The sequence below is a fragment of the Cyanistes caeruleus genome, chromosome 18 (genome assembly GCF_971803275.1).
Source record: "Cyanistes caeruleus chromosome 18, bCyaCae1.hap1.1, whole genome shotgun sequence".
In the NCBI taxonomy this organism is placed as follows: Eukaryota; Metazoa; Chordata; class Aves; order Passeriformes; family Paridae; genus Cyanistes; species Cyanistes caeruleus.
The window spans coordinates 10039030-10063395 of NC_141718.1; the positions used below are offsets into that span (position 1 = coordinate 10039030).

The 24366-nt window shown below is 40.7% G+C and overlaps 2 long non-coding RNA genes across 3 annotated transcripts in view; both read left to right on the plus strand.

Moving 5' to 3' along the window:
• Positions 1-15233, plus strand: part of LOC111936581 (uncharacterized) — a 25352-nt gene extending 10119 nt beyond the window's left edge. Inside the window, exons 5-11 of the long non-coding RNA XR_015277662.1 lie at positions 2232-2440; positions 2858-2931; positions 5087-5196; positions 7335-7434; positions 10121-10187; positions 11380-11438; positions 12014-15233. This is a non-coding gene — a long non-coding RNA (uncharacterized LOC111936581). The remainder of the gene's footprint in view (positions 1-2231; positions 2441-2857; positions 2932-5086; positions 5197-7334; positions 7435-10120; positions 10188-11379; positions 11439-12013) is intronic.
• Positions 15234-17595: 2362 nt separating this feature from the next.
• LOC111936583 (uncharacterized) lies at positions 17596-24346 on the plus strand. 2 transcript variants are annotated; one of them, XR_015277661.1, is made up of 5 exons: positions 17598-17777; positions 18864-19097; positions 21567-21627; positions 22236-22381; positions 22699-24343. It is a non-coding gene; the product is annotated as an uncharacterized LOC111936583 (long non-coding RNA). The 2 variants fall into 2 exon arrangements; XR_015277660.1 differs by lacking the exons at positions 18864-19097; positions 21567-21627 and having other exon boundaries at positions 17596-17777; positions 22699-24346.
• The last annotated feature ends 20 nt before the right edge of the window (positions 24347-24366 follow it).

Sequence of the window (24366 nt, forward strand, 5' to 3'; positions counted from 1 at the left end):
ACCATTGTGCCCCCAGAACTATGGAAGGCTGTAGATTTCAGGTTTAATCCAAATGAATTTGGAGCTTCCTGCTTTCCCTGCTTCCTTCCCTGGATATTGTTTCCAAATCTTCAGGGTCCAGATGCTCACTGTCCTCATTTGAGATTTGTGATGGAATCACAGCTCATGATGGCACAGTTGCAAATAATGCAAAGTGCTCATTGAGAAGATTTGTAGTGGGTTTTAATACAGTTTTAGTCCACTCAGGAAACAGTTCAGCAGTATCTGGTGTAAATTCAAAGTTGTTGCCTCCTGCACTTTCTGGTTTATAAGAAAATGGATTGCTGTACTACATTTTCTGCCACAGAAAATACTTACTGGCAATGGTTGAAGTTGCAGTGTGAATTAAATTGCACTTGTTTTTCACCTGGGAAGCCTCAGCTCCTCTCCAGTTTGCCACTCCTGCAGCAAATCAGGCAGTGGCCAGCAGGTGACCTCCCAACACCCTTGGCAGGGTCTGGCCTGCTGCCCAAAGAGGAACTTTTATGGGTCTAGCAGGGAATTACTGCAGATGCACATTGAAATGCTTTTATGAAAATAAAGGAAATGGCCCTGAGCTTGTGCTTGCAGTGGCTTTCAGAGCAGTGACACATGGGTTTCATTTCTATTTACAATTGGCTGTAAGCCTCTGGAAAAGGCTGGATTCTTTCTAACGGTGTGATGTTCTGTCATTAGCTTTGTTGATATAAAGGCTGATTCCATTAAAGTAAGAAAATTGAATAAGCCATTTTATGAAATGCTGGCTAACAATTTCCATGATCAGAGAAATACCTATGTATACATTGCTTGATAGATACCTAATTACTTTATTTACTGCTTAAAATATTTGTTCACCAGGAATCTTCAGCCTTAGAGAGAGAATCAAGCTGGTATAAATTGTCTGCAACTCCAGCCTCAGGGACTAGGGCAGAGGGAGATGAGCAGGAAGAGTGAGAGGCTGGAAGCACCTGCTGACACCACCCATTGCATCAAACAGTGGGGCAGCCAAGAGCTTTGCAATTTTCTTCCCATTTTCCTGTCTAATCTGTTCAGGCTGGAGCCAAATCAGCTGAGCTGAACAAGGGTTTGGCATCCCATCAGTCCTTTAATAACCATCTCTCCCCTGAATTTGTTCTTGCAAACCGTAGATCTGACATTATCAACTACAGAATTTGATTTTCTGGGATAAATACAGCCTTGCTGTGATTCCTTTGAAGGCAGTGAAGATGACCCAGGGTACTTAAACAAGTAGAAACTATATAAAAAAAGCCCTAGTAAATATCTAGCTTGTCCTTACCCTGATGAAAAAGTTTCTGACACTACCATCACACCTTCCTAATATTTTACTAGCACTTTAATTATAACTAAGACAAATTTAGTATTTCCTTTTATTTTTATGAGTCATTTCTTAATCAAAGGCACCAAGAATCCCAAATCTTAGCAGAAAAAGTTCAATTCCCCAACACTTTAATGGTCAATTAACTGATGACCTTGAGTCTCTAAAGGATTTACAGAGTAATTTAGTAAGTGCATAGTTACACCAAGCACTGAAAATACACTTGCAACCAATTTTCTGTATGTGCAGTACACTGCTGGGTCACTCCTTTGTGCATGTCTTTGACCCTTATCTGTAATAATATATTCCTGCAGAGAAAACTGGAATTATTCCACAGTACATTATTACTGCTCAGAAAACTCTTTTAATGTTCATGCTGATAAAGATATTAATGTAGAAGAATTAGACATATCCTTTTGTCTGAACGGCACTTGAAAATCTGTGTTGTGACTACAGTTGACTGAAGCTCAATTACTTTAATAAACGTATTCCAAATTTCACCTTGATTACATTTGCATTTTAATGAACAATTCTCGCCTACTTGTCAAATAGGCAGCCCAGCTAAATTTATTAAGTTATTGTATAAACAGGGTATTGTGATGCCCGAATTTAAATGGGGAAATATTTGATGTCATATTCCAGCAATATGTTGTAAATCTACTGGGTAGAAGAGTGGTTATCTCTGTATTTTAATTTTGAGTTTATTTTACTGGGGGTTTTTTAAAGAGCCCATGAACCTTTGGGATCATTCATAAACACCTCAAAAATATGAAATTATGAATAGATATTTTTGTGTGTTTAAATCAGATGGTTATTACAGCTGTTTTTTACACTGCATTGCTGTTAAACGTTCTGTTATTTATTTCTTTTGCTGTAGTTGAGAAGGGAAGGGAGTAAACTGTTCCCCTTGAGAACTGGGGAATTTGGTGCCTGAAATGACAGAATCACAGCATGTGCTGAGTTGGAAGGGACCCACAGGGATCACAGATCCAGCTCCCAGCCCTGCACAGGACCAGCACCAAGAATCATATCCTGTGCCTGAGAGTGATGAGCATCTTGTGGCCTTTGGGTGCTTTAACTCCTCTGGTAAGATAAGAGAGTTATTACTTGTCAGTAAAACAAATGAGGCCCAGCTTGAGAGCCTGGATTATGTTTGAAAGAATCAATACAGTCTGATGACACCTGATTCCAAAGTCAGCAGCATATTCACTAGCAGGGATATGTCCTGTAGTGTGGGGTAAGATGCTCCTTGGACTCGGATCTGCTGCTACACCCTTACTAACATTGTACTCTGAGGCTGCAGAGTACCTGTGTGCCAAATCCCTTTCACTGCCAACACCTTTGCTTGTTTTATTTCCATTTCTTTTTTTTTTAACCTCTGTTGTTATCCCACAGGCAGCACAGTGTAGTCATTCCTTTATTTCCTTCTCCTGCAGTAGTACCCTGCCTGATCCCTCCAGCTCACTGACAGGCTGCACTGACACCTTCCCTTTTCTTCAACAGTGCAACCTTCCAAGAGTATGTGGAATTCAGCAGTGAACAGGCAGCTGCAGGGCAGTGACAGCTGAGCTCACACAGTGAGTCCAGTATTGCTAGAAATTAGAATTAGACAGGTGTTTTTGAACCAAGTACTGGACATAGTGAAGCTGAGCTCAAGACATCCAATAGTTCACTCGTGTGATGCTGAAAGAGATAAGGGAAAGTTCTCCCAGTTCATACTGGGGAATTGTTGTCCTTTGTTATCGTATTTCAGAGGAAGATACTAATCTGGAACTTACTGGAATATAAAAGAATGTGAAATCACCTTTAAAAATTAAGTTGGTGAGCAACAGAAAAATGAATCAATTTAATAGTGTGTGATCAGAACACTGCCCAAGTTGTGGCGATTTTTGGCAGGCACCAAAATCACCAAATCACCTCAGTTCTGTGAAGCAAGGTGGAGAACATTTTCATAATTAGTCAGGAATCACTGAAGAGGAAAAGCACACAGAAAGCAGGCCAGCAGGCTCAGGGCACATGAGAAAAAACTGAGTTTCAGCCACCCAAATATTCCCTCTGATGTGGAGGAGTCAAAGGAACAAATAAACATGTAAGTCAGCTCAGAGGGCTTTGGGTGATCTGAGGGCAGTGGTTTTAAGAAGCGACAGTTTCCAGTTTCTGTCATTCCTTGCTATTGAGGTGGTTCCCTTGGATGGACTAGAAAGGGATAATGCTTAAAGTCAGGGTAAGTGAGCAGCTGTAAACTTGGCAAGCATGGTGGGGAAAAGTGCTTGAAGTGGTTTTAAAAAGAGGACATTTAGAAGGCAGGAGGTGAGTGAGCTCTGGAGAGGTTTTATAGCTACCTCAGAAATGAAAAGGAAAAACCTGGTGAGCTTGTGCCACGCTTTTGTTTCCCCAGTGTGGGCCCCCACAGCACTAAGAGTAAAATAGAATTATACTCAGCAGAAGTAGCTGGGTTTCTTCCCAACTCCACACTTATTACTTACAAGCTTCTTCAGGTTTTCTCTCCATTTGATTACTGAATTATCTTCAGTCCTTTGGCTCCCACTGCACCTCTAATGCCCATTGTAACCCTAGAGTTGTCTTCCACCTGCCAGCTCTCACTGGGTGATGATTAAATCCTTGCTCAGCAGGACAGGGGGACTCTTCTGGAGGTTACAGATCAAAAGCTCATCCATCTCTAGCAGTTTTTCTCATCACTGTGCTGTGGCTTTTGTCACTCCCAGTACCACCTTCTTCTCATGAGCTGAGTCTCAGCTTGGAAAACTCACTCTCCACAGTCATCAGAGATGCCATCACACTCTAGTCATGAACTGAGGCAACAATATATAACCATTCATAAAAAATAAGAAATCTCTCCTGAGTGTACAAATAAAAAACAGATCAAAAATCCAATGAAGTAGTCCAGACAGGCTGAGTAATTCTCAACAGAAAAGTATCATATTTACTAGAGTGACACTGAATATCCAGCATTCTAAATGGTCCCTAATAGAACAGCTAGAAAAGATGAGAAAGGAACAAAGTATTCCTGAGAGACAGTGTGATGGAAGGAGAAAACAGGTCGAAGAGACTCGTAGCAGTGAATGAGCAGCACCCACAGCCTGTAAAAAGCCTGTTTTCTGTTACACTGGTTTGGCCAAGACTCTTCTCACTGGGGTGAATCTTTTCAACTTAATCTTTATTAGTTCTGTGCCCACAATATGGTTACCCAGGAAAAACTGAAATTTTGAGCATTTGCTTGAGAATTTGAAGCATATTTTGAAACTTTGGCCTCAGGTATATAATGCTACCACCTCCAGTGGCATGATTCCAACAGGAACCAAGTGAAAACAAGAATGGAATGCCAGCAGTGTCAACATCTCTTCTCAAACAAATCAGTCACATTATTTCCTCTGCCTCCAAATCTGATTTCACATAAATGCTTAATTGCTAATAATAAGCAGTAGTACAAATGTGTGAATACAAATAATACTGTATTTATAATTTAGAAAGTACTGTAAGCAAATTAGAAATAAATGAAAATTATATATCCTGGTAAACATATAACTATCCAACTTTCAATATTAATAAATGCTAATAAGTGCAGTCATTAACAATTTAGAAATGCATCTAAATATTCTTTTAAAAGCTAAGAAGAGGAGGAAGTGTGAGGAAAAACAATACCATTTTATTTGTTCTACCTCCATTTCACATTTCTACTTTTTAAACTTCAGTCTTTCTTCTATCCCACAGGAGACAGCCACATGAGGAAGTCAGGAAAGAAGAAAAAAAAAGCTGACCTTATAGTAATTTATTACTGTTTATGCCAGTGTCTGGATTTCAAGCCACCCTGGAGCCAAAAGGTAAGTTTGAAGGAAGATTCATATCCTGCCCTCCATGGTAGGACATGAATGAAGCTCAGTGACACAATCCCATCACAGATACACCCAGAGCTGCTGTTCAGCTGTTGAAATTGTATTCTGAGCATTTCAGGAGTTGGTGGGGATACAGTCTGTTTTTACTGATAGCAGCTGTTCAATTTTAACATTAAATGATTGAATCCTGAACAACTTGTATGTGCACATGTGCAGAAGCACAGTCACATGTCATTTGCCTTGCTGACATTCACTCAGCAAGTTCTAAACTGCATAGAATGTTTTATGTGGTGTAGCTTTCAGGATTGGGCTCATTTTAAGGAAAGGCTGTGAAAATTAAAATTTAATCAGCCAAGGTAAAAGAGTGCCTATGAAAGAGAGAGGGAGAAGGCAGTGCTTGTACCATGTTTGTTTCTCTGTAGTTTGGGTTAGTCACAAACACACACAGTCTGGTTTGTTCTAAGTTCATTAACCCAGTTGCTCAGCAAATGTGTCTTTCTATATTTACATGGAGCAAACTGAATGCCAAAGATAATCTTGGTTTGGAAAAAGATGAGCTCAACGTTTTAAACTTGCACACTCTTTTTACTTAAGTGCAAAACTTAGAAGTTCCTATAGAATCCAAGCCCCCAAGAATCCACACCATAATGGGATAAATGTCAGAATTCTTCTAGGTTTGAAAGCACTGGGCACAACATCAAGATAAATCCATTGGAAATTTCACATCCAAAAATATTCTTTGAGGACACGGTATCAATACTAGAAAAACCTTGGGAGGTTAAAAGCTCCTGCTACAGAAATTGGATGTGTCTGAGCCCACACAGTGCCAGCTGGGCTTTTTCCCTGACTAGAATGTAACATGTTGGTTTCCCCTCTTGCCAGTGAACACCTTTTCCAACAGCTCTGTGCCACTGTGCCACGCTGGCTTTTGGAAGCTTTGGCTCTCAAATCCAACAGTTATACCCCTTCTTTGTTGACCTGCTGGAATCCAAGGGGAAGGAGCGAGGTGCTGGGGGTCTTTTGTTCTTTGTATGTTGCTGTTTCTGTTCTTTCAAGAAATAGTAACCATTTCAGTGGAATGTTATTCATTTGGTGCCATGCACCATAAACAAATCCTGGATTTACTTTGTCCCTGTGCAGTCAGCGGGGAGTGGTACAATCAGACCAGCAGCACAGCCTCCTCCTCTCTTATTGCAGCTTGCAGAACCTGGAGAAAATACTGAGATCCCAGCCAAATCTGTGGCTTTCTTCCCTTTTTCTCTTTTGGCAAATAAATATGCAAATTAAACACATTTAGTCAGAGATGTATGTATATTCCCACAGCCTTCCCTTAGGGTTATCCCACTGAACTCAACAGGAATTCCATATACATTATCGCTACAGAACAAAGCCAGCTATTAAGTGATATTTAGTAGCTGATTTTATTCTATCAATTATGTATGACAGTGATGGGTATTTTCTAAAAAACCTCTTGCTTCTGACTTTTATATTGCCAAAAGTAAACAGTAATTTAGGTTTTCAACATTTTTTTAGTCAATATAATAATGTTGACATAACATGTATTTAAATTATTTGGTTGGTTGGTAAGAACAATGAATAGTTGATGCTCTGACTTGCAGGGTAAAGCTCTCCAAAGCTCTCTCTGTTGTGTTTTCTCTCTGTGTTCTCAGTCAAGACAAACTGTGTCTGTGTATAACAGATGCATAAAAGTAGCATTATATAGAATTAGCCTGATAAATTGGAGGAGAGAAGCAGTCCTGGTGTGTGTGGTGAATGGTTTTTTCACCCATTCACATATGGGGATCAACCAATAGACTGGGTTAAAGGGGATTTTGTCAGCAAATCTCCCAGGTACAGGCTGGCAGCAGAGTCTAAATGCACAGAGCTCTGGATTTTCCCCAGGTTTTCCAGTTCTGCAGCTTCTGGTTGCAAACTTCCTTTTGCCTCTGACCGCTTGATAGACCTGACAGAGTCTTTATCTGTTGGCTCTGCAATGCAGTTCACTACAAAACCAGGTGATCTTAAATCTTTTCATTTCCTTCCAAGTCAAACTGGACCAGAAAAGCACATTTACCATTTAGTACTACTAATTACCTTTTAATTGATATTTATATTATCATTATTAGGCTGAGAGCATGCTCTGCTACACTCTGAACTACCACTCAGGAAGGAGCTCTTGGAACCATTTGGGGAGAGTTCTGGGACTCTTCAGGAGCTGTCAAAAAGGCAAGAAAGACTCTAAGAATGAAGGGGAAGTTAAAAAAATAAATATCTTATGGAAAAATGTAAATATTTTTTAAATGCTTTATCAGTTCCTTCCCATTCACCCAGGCTGGTTTCACAAGTAGTAAAATTTGATTGGAAAAAAAATGGGGAGATATGGTAGAGATCTGAAATGACTTCCACATGAGAACCAATTAAACAGGCTGAGGCTCTTCAGGGCAGGAGAGAAATGGCTGGAGACAAGGTTATGACAGATCTCTCTAACATCATGGAGTGCATGGAAAAAAAAGTGATTAGAGAGTGGTTATTCACAAGTTCCCTTGACACCAGATTTATTGCACACCAAATTAAATTATCTGGCAGAAAATTTAAAGCAATGGGAAGTGTTTTTAAGCATGATTAAATTTAGGAACTCATTGCTACAATATATTGCTGGAAGTATATTCAAGTGCAAACACAATTTAACAGAATAGAAGGAAAAACAATTAATGGACTACAAGTCCAGCTGCCTTGTAGCCTCATACCCCAAATTCACAAATCTTCATGTAACTCATACAGATATAATTTTGAGAGCACACACAACCCCAATCCACATGTGCACATATTTATATTTCAAAGCTGGGAAAGAGATTCTGTAGCAGGCAGATAATCTGTAGATACAGCTGAGCATGACTAACAGAACAATTTATTTTAAGAATTCAAGACTCAATTGAAAGCCTTTTGTCCAATGGTACCTTTGCTTATACAAATTGGATTTTTCAGTGCTTGGTGGCTGAGTGAGGAGCTGCATTAGTGCAAAGGTTGAAATGTTACATCATGCTGACAGAGGTAAATGTTGAAGCTGCAGTGGTGGCAGCTGTAGTAGAACAACATGTCACTGCTGAGGAAGTATCATTTATCACTCAGTCCCCACCCAATCAGTCAAAGGTTTTACAAAGCAGATTAGAGTTCCAAGCTTGCTTTCTTCACCCCATTTTAAGAAATATTAAAAATCTCATTTTCCACAGACAGGGAGTATGTGATCCAAGTGTACAAAATGCAAGCTTAATTTTTCATGGTTCCTGTGTAATGAGCAATGTGTGTGTGCAGACCAGTTCAGATGACACACATTTTCCTCACAATGCAAAGGAAAATGTAGGACTTGTATGAGAGATTAAACACTAACTGGATTTTTTTCCCCCAGAGCTTTCCAGACAGCAGTTTAGCTTTGACTTCTCCATATAAAATGTATTTTTTAAAAGAGGATATAAGTATTTGTGTAAAGGATCTTCCTTATAAAACTTATTCCTGAATTTGGGGCTTTGTTTTGGGGTTGATAAATGCCTCTTCAACTGATTTATCACTGTTAGATCTCTGCAGAACAGGTAAATATAGTGCTCCATTTTGCTGATGATTAACTGAGGCATAGAAATCAAAGTCAGGTGAAATTACTAAATCCTTCTTTGCTTTTTTCTCTTTTCTAATTAATGTCTGACTAGCTCACAGCTCTGGAGGTTAATATTTCAAAAATATTATTACTAATACAGACAAGCTTGATTATTTGTCTTCAGTTTCTTTGGGTGGAGATGAATGAAAGGACTGGGCTCTTCCAAGCAGGGCTCTGACTTTCACCATGCAGAAATAGCTTGGGCTGCTATTTAACACCACCAGCATTCAGCAGCTGTTTCCTCTTCTGTATGCAGTGCTTCCCAAAAAGATAGAAAAAGGACCTTTTGAATTTGGGGATTACAACTTCAAGGTGCTGCGTGCTCAGGGAAATGTCACTTTATGACCATGTGGGACACACCAAACATCCTCGGAGGATGATTTAGGATTTGACAGCTAACACTGGGATTTCTGCTAAGGAGTCTGACAGGTGTTTTACTGCATGAGTGATTGGAGGGAATAACACAGAAAATGGGTGTGTCTGTCTCTCCAGGGGGGTTGGCAGCAAAGCAGGAATGAAACAGTAGTGGGAAGGATGACAGAGATGTTAATTTGAAAGAAAACAGTGAGTTAAATTGACTTTGCAAGTGTTCCAGGGAGCAGAGAAAAGAAGCATTCACCTTACAGTGGGAGGCAGAAAGAGTAAAGGGTATTTTGGGAGAGAGATCTGCTCAAAGAGGGGGAGTCTGGAAACTGCAGCCAGTGAAGGGCTGCTTGAGGATGTCTGGAGTGGTGGTGGGAGCTGATAAGGAGACACAGAGATGTAATTAGATACCTGATGGTGTTAAATGCATTAAATTCCACATGACATTTAAAAGAAGAATGGCAAAGTGATACAGTAGGTTTAGGAATTCACCAGATTTGACAGTTATGCCACTAACACAGCATGACCCTGAAAACAGACTTTCTTCATAGTTTGTCCAAATCTACCTTATTTTCTAATACACTATTATTATTAAGCATGTAATGTAAAAAGTATCTTCTACTTAATGCCTGGGGTTTTTCACAGCTGAAAGAACAAAGCTTATCTTTTCAACAGTGATTGATTAATTAATTTGGTGCATTTGTATTTGGGTACCTATCTTGAAACCTCTCTAAAAATCTGGTTTTCTTTGAAGAAACTTGAATTTTCAGAAATACTAAGTAGCAGGTTTCTTTAGGATGTCTCATTCAGGCCAGCATATGTGGCATCCTCTCTGGAAGGCAGATAGAAATCACTACTGAGTTGGCAAGATTTTACAGAATATTTTTGTCATCCCTACAGGTAAAACATGAAGAGGTATCAAAAGGTGTCCACAAACTAAAAGGTGGTTAAGAAGTTTGGACTGCAGGTATGTTAACTGATGGGTTTCTGAATGAAAAGGGAAAGCAACTCATCAGAACAGAGTTTATGTCTTTATTATCCTTTCTTTTTATTATTTTCTCCCCAAACAACCTAACTCAGCACTCAGTAAATTCAAATAATATGTGGGGTTTTGATTTTTTTTGTGGGGTTTTTTTTTGCATGGATGGCAGAATAGCCATTTTGCTACAATTCTGCTGCTGTGCAAGCAGTATGTACTTTCTGGAAAATACTCCATAAATCTTGCCTTTGCAAACAGAAGAGATCCTGTGATCCAGCAGCTTTGTAGAAAAAAGCCATGTTCTATCTAATTTCTGTGGAATTGTTTCTATTTCCACCAGAAATAAGTAGTCTCTCTATAACATTTGCAGCTAACATGAGATGTGTTCCCTCATCACTCAGCTCTGTGGTGGTTTCCACAGCTGTAAGATCAAGATGACAGACCATTCTTACAAACAGACTTTCCTGGAGCTTTTTCTTTTTTTCCCCTTGAGGTCAAGTGAAATAAATTTTATACCTGGATAGCCCCATCAAGTGTGTAATATTAAGAGTGTTTTATCAGCACCTGTAGAATGTCTCACATCCTGGAGAAGGCACAGTGTACATCATTTTAAAGGTGGTTATGTCCTAGGGTTTGCTGCTAGAAGAACTGCAGGGTGAGTTTGCCATTCATTAAGGACCATGAGAGTGTAATACCAAGGAAGCAGAGGCCCAGAAGGCAGGGTAAGGGCACAGAACTGGTTCTGAAGCACATGATGTGCTGAACAAACTCAGCCCTTTCCATGCAAAGCACTTGGCATGTAAATGTCAGGGAGCATTATCTGACACAGGAGCAGCGCAGGCCATGGAAAACTTGCAGCATTTTTAGTACATCCCAATGCAATATGAGGGTACTTCCCTGCCAGGATATGTCTGGAGGGAAAGATGATAACAATCCAAATTCAATATCATTTACCTTTTCTTTAATACATCAAATTATTTCATAAAAAAAAAACTCGCCTGTACATTATATTAAATTTAGATTTTTAGTGAGAATAACAAGTCTTGCTGTATGCTCTGAGCAGCACTGGTGCTTGCCATAAAATAGTTACCACAGGATGTCAGTTCTAGTTTTCTGTCTAGCTTTAGCTGCCCTGAAAGCTCTTCCATTAAAAGCAAATCTATCTCATTACCTATATGAGGCAGAAGATCGTGAAGAAGCAGCTTGATCCTTACATGACATCCCAGTGAGCCTTGAGAGGTAGGAAGACACTGGTTTTTGTAACTCTTGTAACACATCTCAGCTTGCTTTTGACCAGATTTTGTTTTCAGGTCTTTTAAAGATGAAGTTATGTGGTTTGACATTAAAATAAAAATACAGGAATGATGATGGACAGTTCTATGACTGTGTACAAAAAATACATTACAGGTTAAATATTTACAGCAGTGTTTTGGGGTTATTTCTGAATCACTATTCTGGGCACATACATTGGATATATTTATTCCAGACATTGTAATCCTTTTCATACAAAAATTAACAAATTCAGCCCACACACCGTCTGCAGCTTGACTCTGAAGATTTTCTTACCTACAGCCTAAAATTGATATAAAATGTAAACACTTTTAATCTATTTGTAAGATAGGGATGGATACAGGCTACTGCAAAGGCTGGTATTAATGCCCACAGGCTGAACATAAAACATGATCTTCACATTCATTTTTTTTCTGCCTTCCTTAGTGTCTTCCCAGTTAACTGCAGAAGTATGATCATGTTTAAAACACAACTTTAAGTTTTAAATTGTTTTTGGTTGTTTGGGTTGGGTTGGATTTTTGCAGCAGGCAGGAAGGGTGATATTGTCAGGAACACCAGCCTCTGAAACAAATGAAGTATTTTGGAAGTGACATGGAAAGATTAAGACAGCTGGGCATGAGAACTGCAAGAGAACGTGGTGAAGATGGACAAAACTGATAAGGAGGCACAGAACCCCTGGGTAGCTTCGACTTTGCCAGCACAGAACAGACGTGTTCAGCTCTCCGTGCCAGCCCTGCCCTGCCAAGGGCTGTTTGTGAGGAGTGAAATCCCTGTTTCTGCTCCGACAAGGCTGCTCACCCCTCTTGTGGAGACACAAAGCCATGGCAGAGGCTCTTTCCCCAGGCACTTGTCTCGCTTACAACGGGGCTGGTTTTTCCATGCTCTGCCTGCCAAGGAAGCTGAATCACAGAGGAACACTTGACTGCTGCGTGCTGCTTGTCTTGGCTCTCTCATGAAGTGAGAAAAACAAACAAATATGAGCAGTGTAGTGTAAGAATGCACTGAGCAGAACTTCCCTTCTCAAAATAGTGCATGGAGGGGCTATAAAAGGGCTGTGTGTGACATGATTGGAGTTACCTGGATAATCCAGCCAGGGATAATAAGGATTTGGCTATACATCCACATCAGCAGGACATTACTGAGTGTAGAGCTGGCTCTGCTGAAGCTGAGGACCATGAGTTTCCTTTTCTACTGGTTTAATGAGGAAATTTCTCACCCCTTTCCTCCATCCCAGTAACACGTATCCTAAACTGGTGGGAGGCAGCTCTTCCTGGTGATGTGCTGCCAAATCCTCAGCCTTTGCAATGGAAGCCACAGCCCAGTCATCACAGACTAGAAAGGTTTGGAACATCAGTCTTCGGGACTGTCAAAGCAGCACTGCAGAATTTAGACAGAACATTTAAAAATGGCAGTCTTTTCACAAGAGTTTTATTTTTATTGTAAGGTGTAATTCTCCTCCTGTATCTCTGCATTCAGAGTGAAATGCGTGTTGCAGAGCACTTACATCAGTGAGATTTATGTCAGCACATGGAAAGAGGAGAATGATGATAGCACAGGGAAAAGGGATAGTAAAGGCAATCAGAAAGTGTGTCAGAACAGGCACTGATTGCACTGGAAAATCCATAGAGGCCAAACAAAATAAATAGAGAAAAGATGAAGAGGACAAATCTATAGTAAAATGAAAGCATTTGTTGGAGTTTTATTATTTCCTTTCATACCCAAGTTTGTCATCAAGAATTTGATGAACAATGAAGAAGCCCTAATTTCAATGCCCAGCAAAGGGAATTGGTGCTCAAGTCCAATAAAGTAAAGCTGTTTCACATTATTCGCTTTAAAGGTGCCTGCCAACCCAAAACATTCTGTGATTCATTCAGAATTACACTGAGTGGTGCATTCCCCAAAGAGCCATTTTTTCTGTGGAAGTTATGGAGGCTGTGAAGTGGCAGAAATGCCAGGCAAACTCGGAGTTATTAATCAGACATGCATCTGTTTCCAAAAGCTTCTCTTTTATTGCTGTTCTTTCTGCTAAAGGTTTCCTGCATTGCTTGCTAGACTTCCAGAGTGTGCGAAGGGTGACCATTATGTACAGAAAAACTGGAAAAATATGGAAGAATTTTGATTTGAAAATTCACCCAGCCACCTTTTTTAAGATTCTGGCTGCTCTGCAGGTATGTTCTCCAGAACTCCAGAACTGCTGCAGCTGTGGAGGTGAGAGAAGCCCAGTTCTTGATTCCCTGTGTGATGAGGATCGGGAGAGCATGCACCTGTGGGTGAAATCCCTGCACTGAAAAGTTACCAGATGAAATAATTGAGGATCTCATTAAATGAAGATTCATTTTTTACAGTACACTTTGAACTCTTCAGGGGAAAGGCGTTATGACAACCATTGGCTTATTAATCAGTATCATTTGATTATTATGTCATTATTGATTTATTTACCACCTCAGTGTAAGTGACATCTGTCATAAACTGTTAGGACACTGGAGGACAGAACATTAACTTGTGTTCTGAAAAGGGGGGTTGTTCCCAATCGTTGCATCCATGAGCTACTCAGGCTTTGTAAATTGTCACAGATCCTGGAATTCTGCAGATACCTTTGTTTTGCTTCAGCAACGCTGAAAAAAAACAACAACTCCTTCTCAAGATCTTGAGTTGGGCTCAACTCTTGTAGTTCTGGAAGTTATTGGCCAGCGAGGAAGGACATAAGGAAGGGAGGAAAGCACATTTACAGCGTTTACCTCTGTGCACTGTAACCAGGTACCTCTGACCAAAATGGCAACGATGCCACCTCGTGTTTTGTGTTCTCATCGCAGCTGTTCCCCTGACTGCGGGACCAAGAGAAATCTCTCAGAGGCAGCAGTTTATTCTGCATTTTACACGTATCGAGTGTTATCCTTTACGAAGGCAAAGTTTTAGCAGCCAACACGACCAGATCAGACTCTCTGTATTGTGGTGATGTTTTGCAACACGCCTCTAACAACACCCACAGTATAGGAAGCATTTACTCAGTACTGATATACTGATTTCCATATCTAAACAGCATTGTCTCTATCTGCTCTTCAGTTTTGCTCTCCTTTAAACAAAAATAGCCCAAGCACAGGGTAGCAGTAAGATTTAAGACTTTTTTTTTTTTTAACATTAATTATTTTATTTTTGCTATTCAGATGGGGGGGGTGGGGGTGGCATTGAGTTTATTCTGTAGTTATTTCCTGATTATGGATTACTTCTTGCCTTATTAACATCAGTGTCGATGCATTTTCCAGGTTTCCAGCTGAAGGTACATTTTACATTTTCCCCTGATTACCTCAGCATATGTTTGCCATCACTTTGCAGAAAAAGGCAGCAAAATCACACCCCTGAACTCATAGACAGTGATAAATATGTGATATTTGTGAACCTGTCTGGGCTCAAATGTGTATTTCCTGGTGGGTCACATTTGCTGGATGATGGAATTGGTGACCCAGTGACTTTCTTAGCTGATGATTTTAATGAGCTGCTTCTCTGGCTGTCAAAGCTTCCTTAGGGCCCACTGGGGAGAAATGCTGATTATCCTTCAGCCACAATAAGGGGAAACAAGGCCAGGTGAACACAGTGACTGCTGATGTGTAATATTTTACTGACTAATGGCCTTACCTTGTCCCCCCTCATTATCAAGAGGTAATTGGTTCTCAGGGAAAAGAACCAAGAACACAGATTTCTTTGACTTGCAAAGAAATTCTTATTAAAGAAAAGTAAGTTCTTAAAGTTCTATTGTGCTCCTTCTTTTCTCATTCTATATGTGGCAGTGATAAATTAATATTTGTACAGGTAAAGAAGTCATATTTTCACCTGTCCATGCTTTTCCTCCTTGATCTCAAAATCAAGTGGAAAAACTTCCCTCCAAAAACTCTGTAGGTCTGATGTGGTGCTCAGAGAAATCATTTGCAGTGATTCTGGCAGATCAGGATGATCAGGTCTCCTTCTGATCTCTGAAACCTCAATTCTACCATTTGCTTCTATTTCTTTTAACTTTCCTGCAGCCCTCAGCAGGATTTGAGAGTCCCCAGTTCTGCTGTTCTGGGATCGTTTCACCATGATCTGGGTCAAGTTTCATTGTCAGGGCTGTTGTGTTACCCTGTGGCCAACAAAGAGAAATCTCAATTTAGCAGCTTGGAAGCTTCTGGTTGAACTGTGGTTACAGAGGGTGGAGCCTTCGTCTTGGTCCTGCCTCACTCTATTGAACTGCAGGCAGAGTTTGTGAAACTTCATTAATAAATGAAATTTATTTATATATCACATATTTAAAAAATGGAAACAAAGGGGCTTGTCCTCAGCTGGAGGGCACGAGCCACACTGCCAAAATCCAAACTTTATACCAGCTAAAGAGGCCACCTAATGTGTCTGCCTGCATGTAAGATGAGAGGATTGTGCCAAATGTAATTAGCTAATGTCTGAGCAGCTCTGTGAGCTCCCAGAGCAGGATGTCAGTGTGAGCGTTAGGAGTCTCTAATGGTTTTGTGTCTTATGCTTTTGTTTGATGATGACTCTCTCCTGTTGCCACCAGGTTTCTTCTCTAAAAAGAAATCAGATTGTCTTTTTTGCTTCTGCAGCATCAGCATAATGAAAAATTTTCTGCTTCTTTTACTTTGAGGTGACAAAGAGCTCCTGTGGAGCAAAAAAGCAGCTTTCCTTTTCCTGCTTCCTGAAAAGCTTAGTTTCCTCAGGCAGGATCCTCAGCTCTGCTCAAGTCTTTATCTGCCAATTTAAAGGACTGAAACAGAACACTAAGAGTCCATACCCAGATAAAAGAGGATTTGGGCTTTTTAAACTTCTGAGGGCTTTTTCCTGCGGGTATCTTGGATTCTCCCAAATACTTCCATGAACAATCTCAGTCTTAGACTCTCAGTTTCAGCAGACCCTTGCAAGGGAGGTTCAAAGTAACCCTTTTAACACCTGGAGATGCACCAAGAGTCCAAGCAGCTCGCTAAAGCTCACCAGTGTGTGGTGGAGCTGTTCAGATAAGCATTCTGTCCCATCCTGTTCTGACCCTCTACAATTTCAGCTGATGGAGCAGTCACTAACAAATTCCATTAAGCCAAAATAAGCCATTAAAACTTGGGTTGGTCACTTGCTTGGAGGGGATTCAGGCAATGAACTGTTTCTTGCTGTCTTATTCCCAGTGTCACCCAAACCTCTCCCTGCTCAGGTTTTACCTGTGACACTGAAATAAAAACATTTTCCTGGGTGTCACTGAGCAGAAAGCTCTGATTGCATGAGAATTTCCTGGATTTTGGGCTGGCAAGTGCTACAGGAAAACTCATCAATTAAAAGAGTAAGTAATGCCTCTTTCAGTGCTCACCCTTCCCTGCTGCTTCACAAGGGTTCTAAAATTGCCATCCCTATTCTCTTTTCCTAGGAAAGATTTCAGCATGATAGAAAAGAAGCCAACCACCCCATTTTGTCAACAATAGTCCCTCTGTATTTTATCCTGGATATAAAAAGCAGCATATTATAAATAAGGATTATAAAATAAACATGTCTGTCTTTTTTGGAGACAGGGAGTTTTATTGGAAAGGAATATCACTGGAGGGGTATTCAGAGACTGGGGTGCATCTCCCTATTTGGAATTTCAGATTTATATGTCACCACTTTGTTCTGCTATCTTGTAAATTAATGGTCGCACACCACGTTAAAGAAATGGAATTATATTTAACCTGGCACACTAATAACAACAATTCTTTCTGCTAAGTTTCAATAAATATCACTGTTGTGCCATTGCAGAAGATAAAAATGCACAATCTCCAGGATATTTGGGAACAGCTCCAGCTCCTGTTAAGGTCAGTGGAAGGATTCCTGTTGACCCTGATGAATGCTGATGACTGTAAAATCAGAATAGATTAATATTACAAGTGCCATGACTGATCTCGTAACCAGCAGTTTGATCTGATAACTGGGTCTGTGCAGCCACAATCCTACACACAGAATACACTTCCCAGTAGGAAAACTGACCCACCACAACAAGAAAGTGATTAAAGACAGCCAAAGGTGGGCTCAATTGCAGCTGGGAAGAATTCTCAGGTGCCCCCAGCTTAATTTTCTTGATTTTGAATCACAAACAGGTGATCATGAGAAGCTGGGAGGAGGTACCAGGGCCTGAAACACCCTGAAATTGCCCCGTTTCTTGTACTCTTCTTAAACATCTGTCACTGAACATCAAAAAGAGGCTGTAGATAGATGTATTTTGATCTACCTGATGTAGTTTAAGTCAGAGCCTTGATTATTCTGCAGTCAAAAAGGGAAATAAAGGGTGTAAGTATGGCAACTTTGAAACTCTTTCCCCTCAGAACATGCCTCCCCATGAATCTGGAATGCTCCAGCTACAAAACTACCTGCAGGCTTTGGGCTGGTGGTTGCATCAGCCCCACACAATAGCATTATTTTTAGTGGTGTCAGTCCTGATTAACAATGTCTGTTTTCAAAATTCTGATTTTCCATTGTTGATCCAGACTTCTGCTGTGCACTTCACAGGGGCAAGATTAGACCCTGAAGTAGGGGAAGGCTGAAAAGAAATCCTGTTCTCTTTGTTGACATCTTTTGGGGGGTTTTGGGGTTTTTTTCCCCCTGGCAAATGGTTGTTTCTTTCCAAAGTGAATGATATGGCTTGTTATTAGGGTGGCTGTATTTCAGTAGATTACATTGTAAATTACACCCAGCCATTATATGATAGATTTGGTCATTGTGCCATAAATTGTAGCAGATTTTTAAAAGAACTTGTTGTGGTTGACCACTACAGTATCTAATTTATTCCTAGAATCAGGTTTCTGTAACAGTCATCAAAATGTTGAACAGAGAGAGTTCATTAGAACATTTCTCAGAATATTCCAGCAAATCCTTGCCTTTCAAAGGCAGTTGTTCCTTACCTGTGGCTCTTCAAACTATGCTGACAGAGGAGGGCAGGTCAAAGCTAAGGGAAATACACACAATCTGTAATGAAAACTTTGTATTAAAAGTGAGAAGGGATGATTACAATGTCCAGCTGTTCCCATTTTTTGGAGGAAAAGAGGAAGAACTGTGACACACAATTCTGGTTTTGAGAGAAAAATGGCAGAAAACTAAGCTTTTGCTCCTGTAAAAAACCAGACTTGATTACTGGAGACTCCTAAAAAGAATCCAGGGCATGAGCAAGGGCTGAAAGTTGCTCAACTTTTTTGGGAGCCCTCTACAAATTCCATGAGAGAGTTACCAGAATTTCTCACACGTGAAGTGTAAAAGGCAAATACTGAAATTATTAAACAAGACAACCATTTAGCATGGAAGCTCTGTGGGGGTGAACAGTGGGCAGTCAGACTCCTCAGTCATGGGCAAGGAGCTGTTAATATTTCTCTACAACTGCAGTTTCTATGGCTGAAGGGGAACAAAAGCCCCTCACCTTCACAGAAATCCACAAGTTCCTACAACCTCTGAGTACCCTCCAAGGAGCTTTTGCCCCGTGACAACAGTGCACCTGGATTTTTGACAGCCATGGAGCATAGCATGGCAATTCTATCCCAAATCAGAGTCTTTTGGGATATCATTTATCTGATGTGCTGGTGTTTGTACTGTGGCTTGTCTTGGCATCAGAGGACAAAGGTAAACATTGAATTCATGTATTTGAATTTATTTTTTTTTTTAATTGTGATAATTGTAATGTATAAATTAGGAAAAATAACAAGGTCCTGTTATGTTTACAAGCAGGTTATTTCCTGGTGGGTTCCTATCCCACAAAGTGTCTCACTTGATTTTTCCTCATTAAATGGTCTCTGATACAATAATTACCTGAGCCCTGGGCCATGTTCACCAGTGCACCCGAGGCCGCAGCAATTACACTGAAATAAAGCTGGAGTGGCGTTGATCAGTCAGATGCAAATTTGATGACTGTTCTAATTACTGTATTTGGGAACCCTTAATGAAAGAAGAGGACGGGTGTGTATGTGTGAGAGAAGGAAAGATGCCTCCTTTGGGATGCTACACAATGGGAAAGTGCTAGCTATATTAAATATTTATAGAACAATTAGTATTCAGCTCCTCCCACAAGTTCAGATGTGAGTCCAGATCCAGATTTTCCCTAATGGGTATATTTAGCCTTTTACTCAAGACTTATCCTGCTTGTAACATAACTGTGCACAGCCCTGCCTGTGTTTTTCTGTTGCTTGTGTTGTGTGAAGCTGGAGCTAACCCAGAGAAGTCCATGAAAAGATTCCAGGCTGACTGTGGAGTGGGAACTAATTAAATTAATTGTCTGTGTCAAATACCTTTATTAATGGAATATGAAATAATATTAAATAACCCCAAAGTATTTCCATAAACACTTGAATTTGTGAAAAACATGCAAAATATTAACCTTCCAATATTTGCCTCTACAAATCAGTTTCTTTAATAATACAAATACTACTCAAGTTGGCAAAATTGTTCCAATTCTTAAACTAACAAGTTTTTTATAAATGGTTTTCATGAACTTATGGACAATAAATGGTCAGTAATATTTCCAAAAGGCTGAATTCACAGCACTGTATTGCACAGCCACATCTGAAGTGAATCCTCATAGCAGGAACTCTGAAAAAATTAGGTGTCCAGTTTAAAAGAAGCATATAAATGAGAAGGTATCTGCTATTTAACTCCTTTGTAGTAACTCTCCACATGGATTCTGAAGGAAATTTGACTGAGCTGAGCTTTGATGCTCTATTTTCAGAGCATTAAGGTGAGGTAAGATAAAATCCTGCCCTTTCAGTGCTACAACAGACTGTCTTGCCAGTCACAAGGAGAAAAACTTTCAAGAACATGAACTGGTTTGCAGGGAAGTGGAGCACTGAGATGAAACCAGGGCTCCTCCCAGCACAGCACAGGTCACCCACAGCACTGAGCAGATGCCCAGCGCTGACTGGGCTGCTGGAACAGATCCTCTAATGTTGATATCTGACTTCATCAGACAGGTCAGGAGACAGAATGGAAAAGGACAGATCATGGAAAACACCCAAAGACACCTTCACATGTGTTTGAGCTCATGCAGGCTTTCACAGTCAATTTATTTATTGACTTCACATTGTGATAGAATTCCAGAAGCTTTTTCACTGAATGAAAAAACCATCTCAGAGTGTGAAGGAAAGTTTCATTTTTATCTGAATATTTCACTGGTCACATATTTATTTACCATCAATAATTTACAAAGTTAACAGCTCTTCACAAATCTTTGGTGTTTCCAAAGCCACAGCCCTCAGCTGCAGCCCACAATGAAAAATGAGAATTTGCAGCTGCAGGGGTAAAATTGCAAGGTTCAGTTTAGACTAAAAAAGGCATTTCTTTCACAATACCTGTTACAGCATCAGTGTAAAGAGTAGAGCTCCAGAGCCACTGCTGACTCAGTAACACTCAGAAATACAACAGCAAAACCAGCCCTGATCCATAATTTTTAACAAAGGGAATGTGCATCCTTCCAGTCATTACAGTTTCCACTGTTTAATATGCCACATATTAAACTCTGTCCACTTCAAAAGCAGGAACAATGAGCTGTTTCCTTTGCATAGTATTGACAAGTAATTTGGTTCATATAATCATTTGGATTTACCAAATGAGAAGTACTTTAAGCAGCCTCCCAAATCTCTCCCTTTTCATTTCTCATGCTTAAGTTTAGTGCTCTCAACATGTCTGAACAAAATGCTTCTATCTATAAGCTTCACTTTACAAACAATATAATCACCTGAAGAGCAGTTAAAGATACCAGTTAGTTTTCCCCTGCTCCCCTGCAGAATATTTTTTTAGAAGGACTTATTAACCAAGCCAAAATACTATTTTTCTGAATATTGGAGGCCTCCATCCAACCTCTTGTGTGACCTCCAGGTGATCCCCCTTTGGGTAAGGGAAAGAGTTGCATTGTGCTGTATATGCCGTGTATGCATAATTCAAACCCCAAAGGCATTCCTCTAAAACAGGGATGGATTTTACTATCATGAGATATTGTGATGAAATATATAAGAACTTTAAATGACTGTGCAATGGATGCAGTGTGAGAATTTTAGGCACTGAATTACTTCATTTCCAGTTTATATTTTTTTCTTTCCTTAGAAGCTACAGAGGTTCTCTGTTCTCTCAGGAAAGACAAAGTGTGGCTAAATGTTGGAAGATGGTGAGAGCACTTTTTTTTCAGATAAGCAGAACTCAGCTTGGAGCCTGATGTGCACTTTGACTGTTACTGTTTCATGTCTGGGCATACAAGTTAGTCCCAAAGAAGCTCTGGGCATTAAACTGACATTTTTAGTCTTTATGTGGACTTGTGTGCAGACACTGGAACTTCTTTCCAGGACCACTGTGAGCTGTGAACATGCCTTTGAGGAGAGTCCTACCATCCAGGAATACAGGAAAATGTGGTGGAGAGACCACATTCTGCCTTACAAGGAACCCTGCTGGCAAGCCACAGCATCTGAAATCAGGAGACCTTTCCAAAAAAAAAAAAAAAAAGTATTTTGCAACTGTCATGTCTCTGGCCCATCTGCTTTGCCCATCGTGATAAGCAATTTATCCATGATCTTGCCTTACTGGAAAAATCTTACCCCTGGAAAAATCGCTGCTCTTTGCAGAGTGATCATCATCTCTTTCAAGTTTCAGCATGAAGTGCAAGGCTGTAAGCAGCAGTATTGGGTACTCTGACTCATTCCCTTGGAAGGCTATTTTTATGATTGTTCATGGAACTATATCTTAAAGCTCTCAGTTCACGTTCTTAAATCACTTTCACAGCTTTCTGCTGAGCCGTCTCAGCGCAATGGTTCTTCCCTCTGAGGTCACAACCTCTGCGAGGCTCTCGGGACTGTGACTGCGCTCCCTCACTGCAGCCTGCGAACCCAAACTATTGGCTGAGGACCTCCTTCCTTTTCCTCACCTCGGTAAGTGGCTCCGAGTCAGTGCCATTTAAAATTTAATCACTCTTGTCCTAACGGGGCATAGTTCTTGGATTTTAACCCATCTTCTACACAAACCACTAAATTCAGCCACAGTGACTGCCTCCTGACAGAACCTTTATCTCAAGAACCTCTTAATGAGCTCTCATTAGCACAAATTGGCGCTGAATATCTCACCACTTCCTATCTCCTGCTTTCTCTGCAATCCATTAGCATCTGTTAGCAGCCTTGTTTGAACAATTAAACTTTACTGTTTCTAGAAACACACAAGAAACACCAGGTTCTACTATTCTCTCTTCCAGAGACCTGGGAAGGGATTCAGACGGTCCACCTTGACAGAGTCCAAATTCTACCTGCACTTCATTGTCCTCAGAGAAAGGTTTGACACGGGTTGTTGATGTCCCTGATAACTCTGCCAGTCTCCGGATCAGTCTCTTGGAGGTCCCCTGGAAAAGCACTGAAACTCAATGTCTGATGTTAAACAGGAAGAATCTACATCCTTTCCTCACAGCCCAGGGTCATGTTTCTCTGGCTGATCTCTGCACACAACTCTGCCTTCTCCTCAGAGCTGATTTGCCACAGATTTTTGTTGTCCTTGTTTATGTCCACCTTGGATGGCTCAAACTGCCCTAAGCAGCCAGATTTTCTCATCCACGAGCCTGATAACAGGTTTTTATTTAACTGTGGTTCAACCAAAGCAGGCAGACTCAAAGTCTAAGCCATTACAATGGCTCCCAAAACCGTGCCTGTGCATTAAAGGCTTGAGGGGCCCTGGAAGAGGCTGATCCCTTGCAGAGGGTATGGAGTCCATCCCTACTGAAATCAGCCCCAAGAGTAATTGTGTGGTGTGATGTGAACTGTTTTTCCTGCACTTGTCTGGTGACTGTGTTTAAAGTCCCCTGGGAACAAACTGATCGGAGATTTTACGGCTGCACAGAGCTTGTGGCTGAACATTAATGGCTGCATTGGCAAACAGATGGAAGCTGGTCTTTCTTCCTCTTTCCTGAAGATGTACAATCTTTTCTTTTGACATTTTGACAGATCAGCAGATTCTCATTCCATGTTACGTTCCAGATATGCAACTGAGAGATAATTAATGTCTGTGAAAGTGAAAATATTGCACCTTTATTCCATATAAAAGTCTTTACTGTGTCACATCTTGTAGGGTAACATCCAGAACAGGGAAACAGTGGCTCCATTCAAGTCTATTACAAAACTCCCAGGGATAAAAGTGTTCATAAAGCTGTAAGCACACCTTACTATTTTTTGTAACTTTAATTAATGAAATGCTCTCAGGATAAGTCAGTGAGAGCAAAATCTCAACTTATGCCTGCATCTGATCAAAAGTCTCCATTTTGCTGATACAGATGTGAGTGTTTTTCAAATATCACATAGCAGAAACAGCCTGTTCCTTTCTCAGTGTAGGCTCCCATTTTATTTCTCAACAACTTGAAAACCATTATGGAAGCAGATCTTTATTTACTTGTGGTTGTTTGGGGTTTTTTTCCCCCTTATATTAGGTTTTGGACATAATACTCATTTCCTTTTTCCCTTTCGTGCATCCCCAAAGTGAGTTCCACCTTACAGATTTCACTTTCAGTAAGGACTGAATCCCTTGCTAACAGATTGACCATAATGCTTTAAGTTCGTTGGTTTCTGCTGCTCTTCAGTGCTTTTGCTAAGTTCAGCAAGAGGGGTTAGGAGATGGCAAATTCGGTCCAGATGCGAGGAAATGGCTTTGCGGGCTTTACCCGCCTTGCCGAAGCAGCTCGCACGTTCGGAAACGCGACTTTAAGAACGCAGCTCGGTTCCCCCGGGGGTTGTGCAAACTCGGCTTAAGTCCTTTCACTGCAGGCGCTGAAGAAGTTGGGAAAAGGCCGGAGCAGCCGCAGGTTTTGCGCCCCGGCCGCGCTGCGGCAGCGCCGGGGGCGCTCCCGGGGCCGGGCAGGAGCAGCGCGGGGACCCCGCGG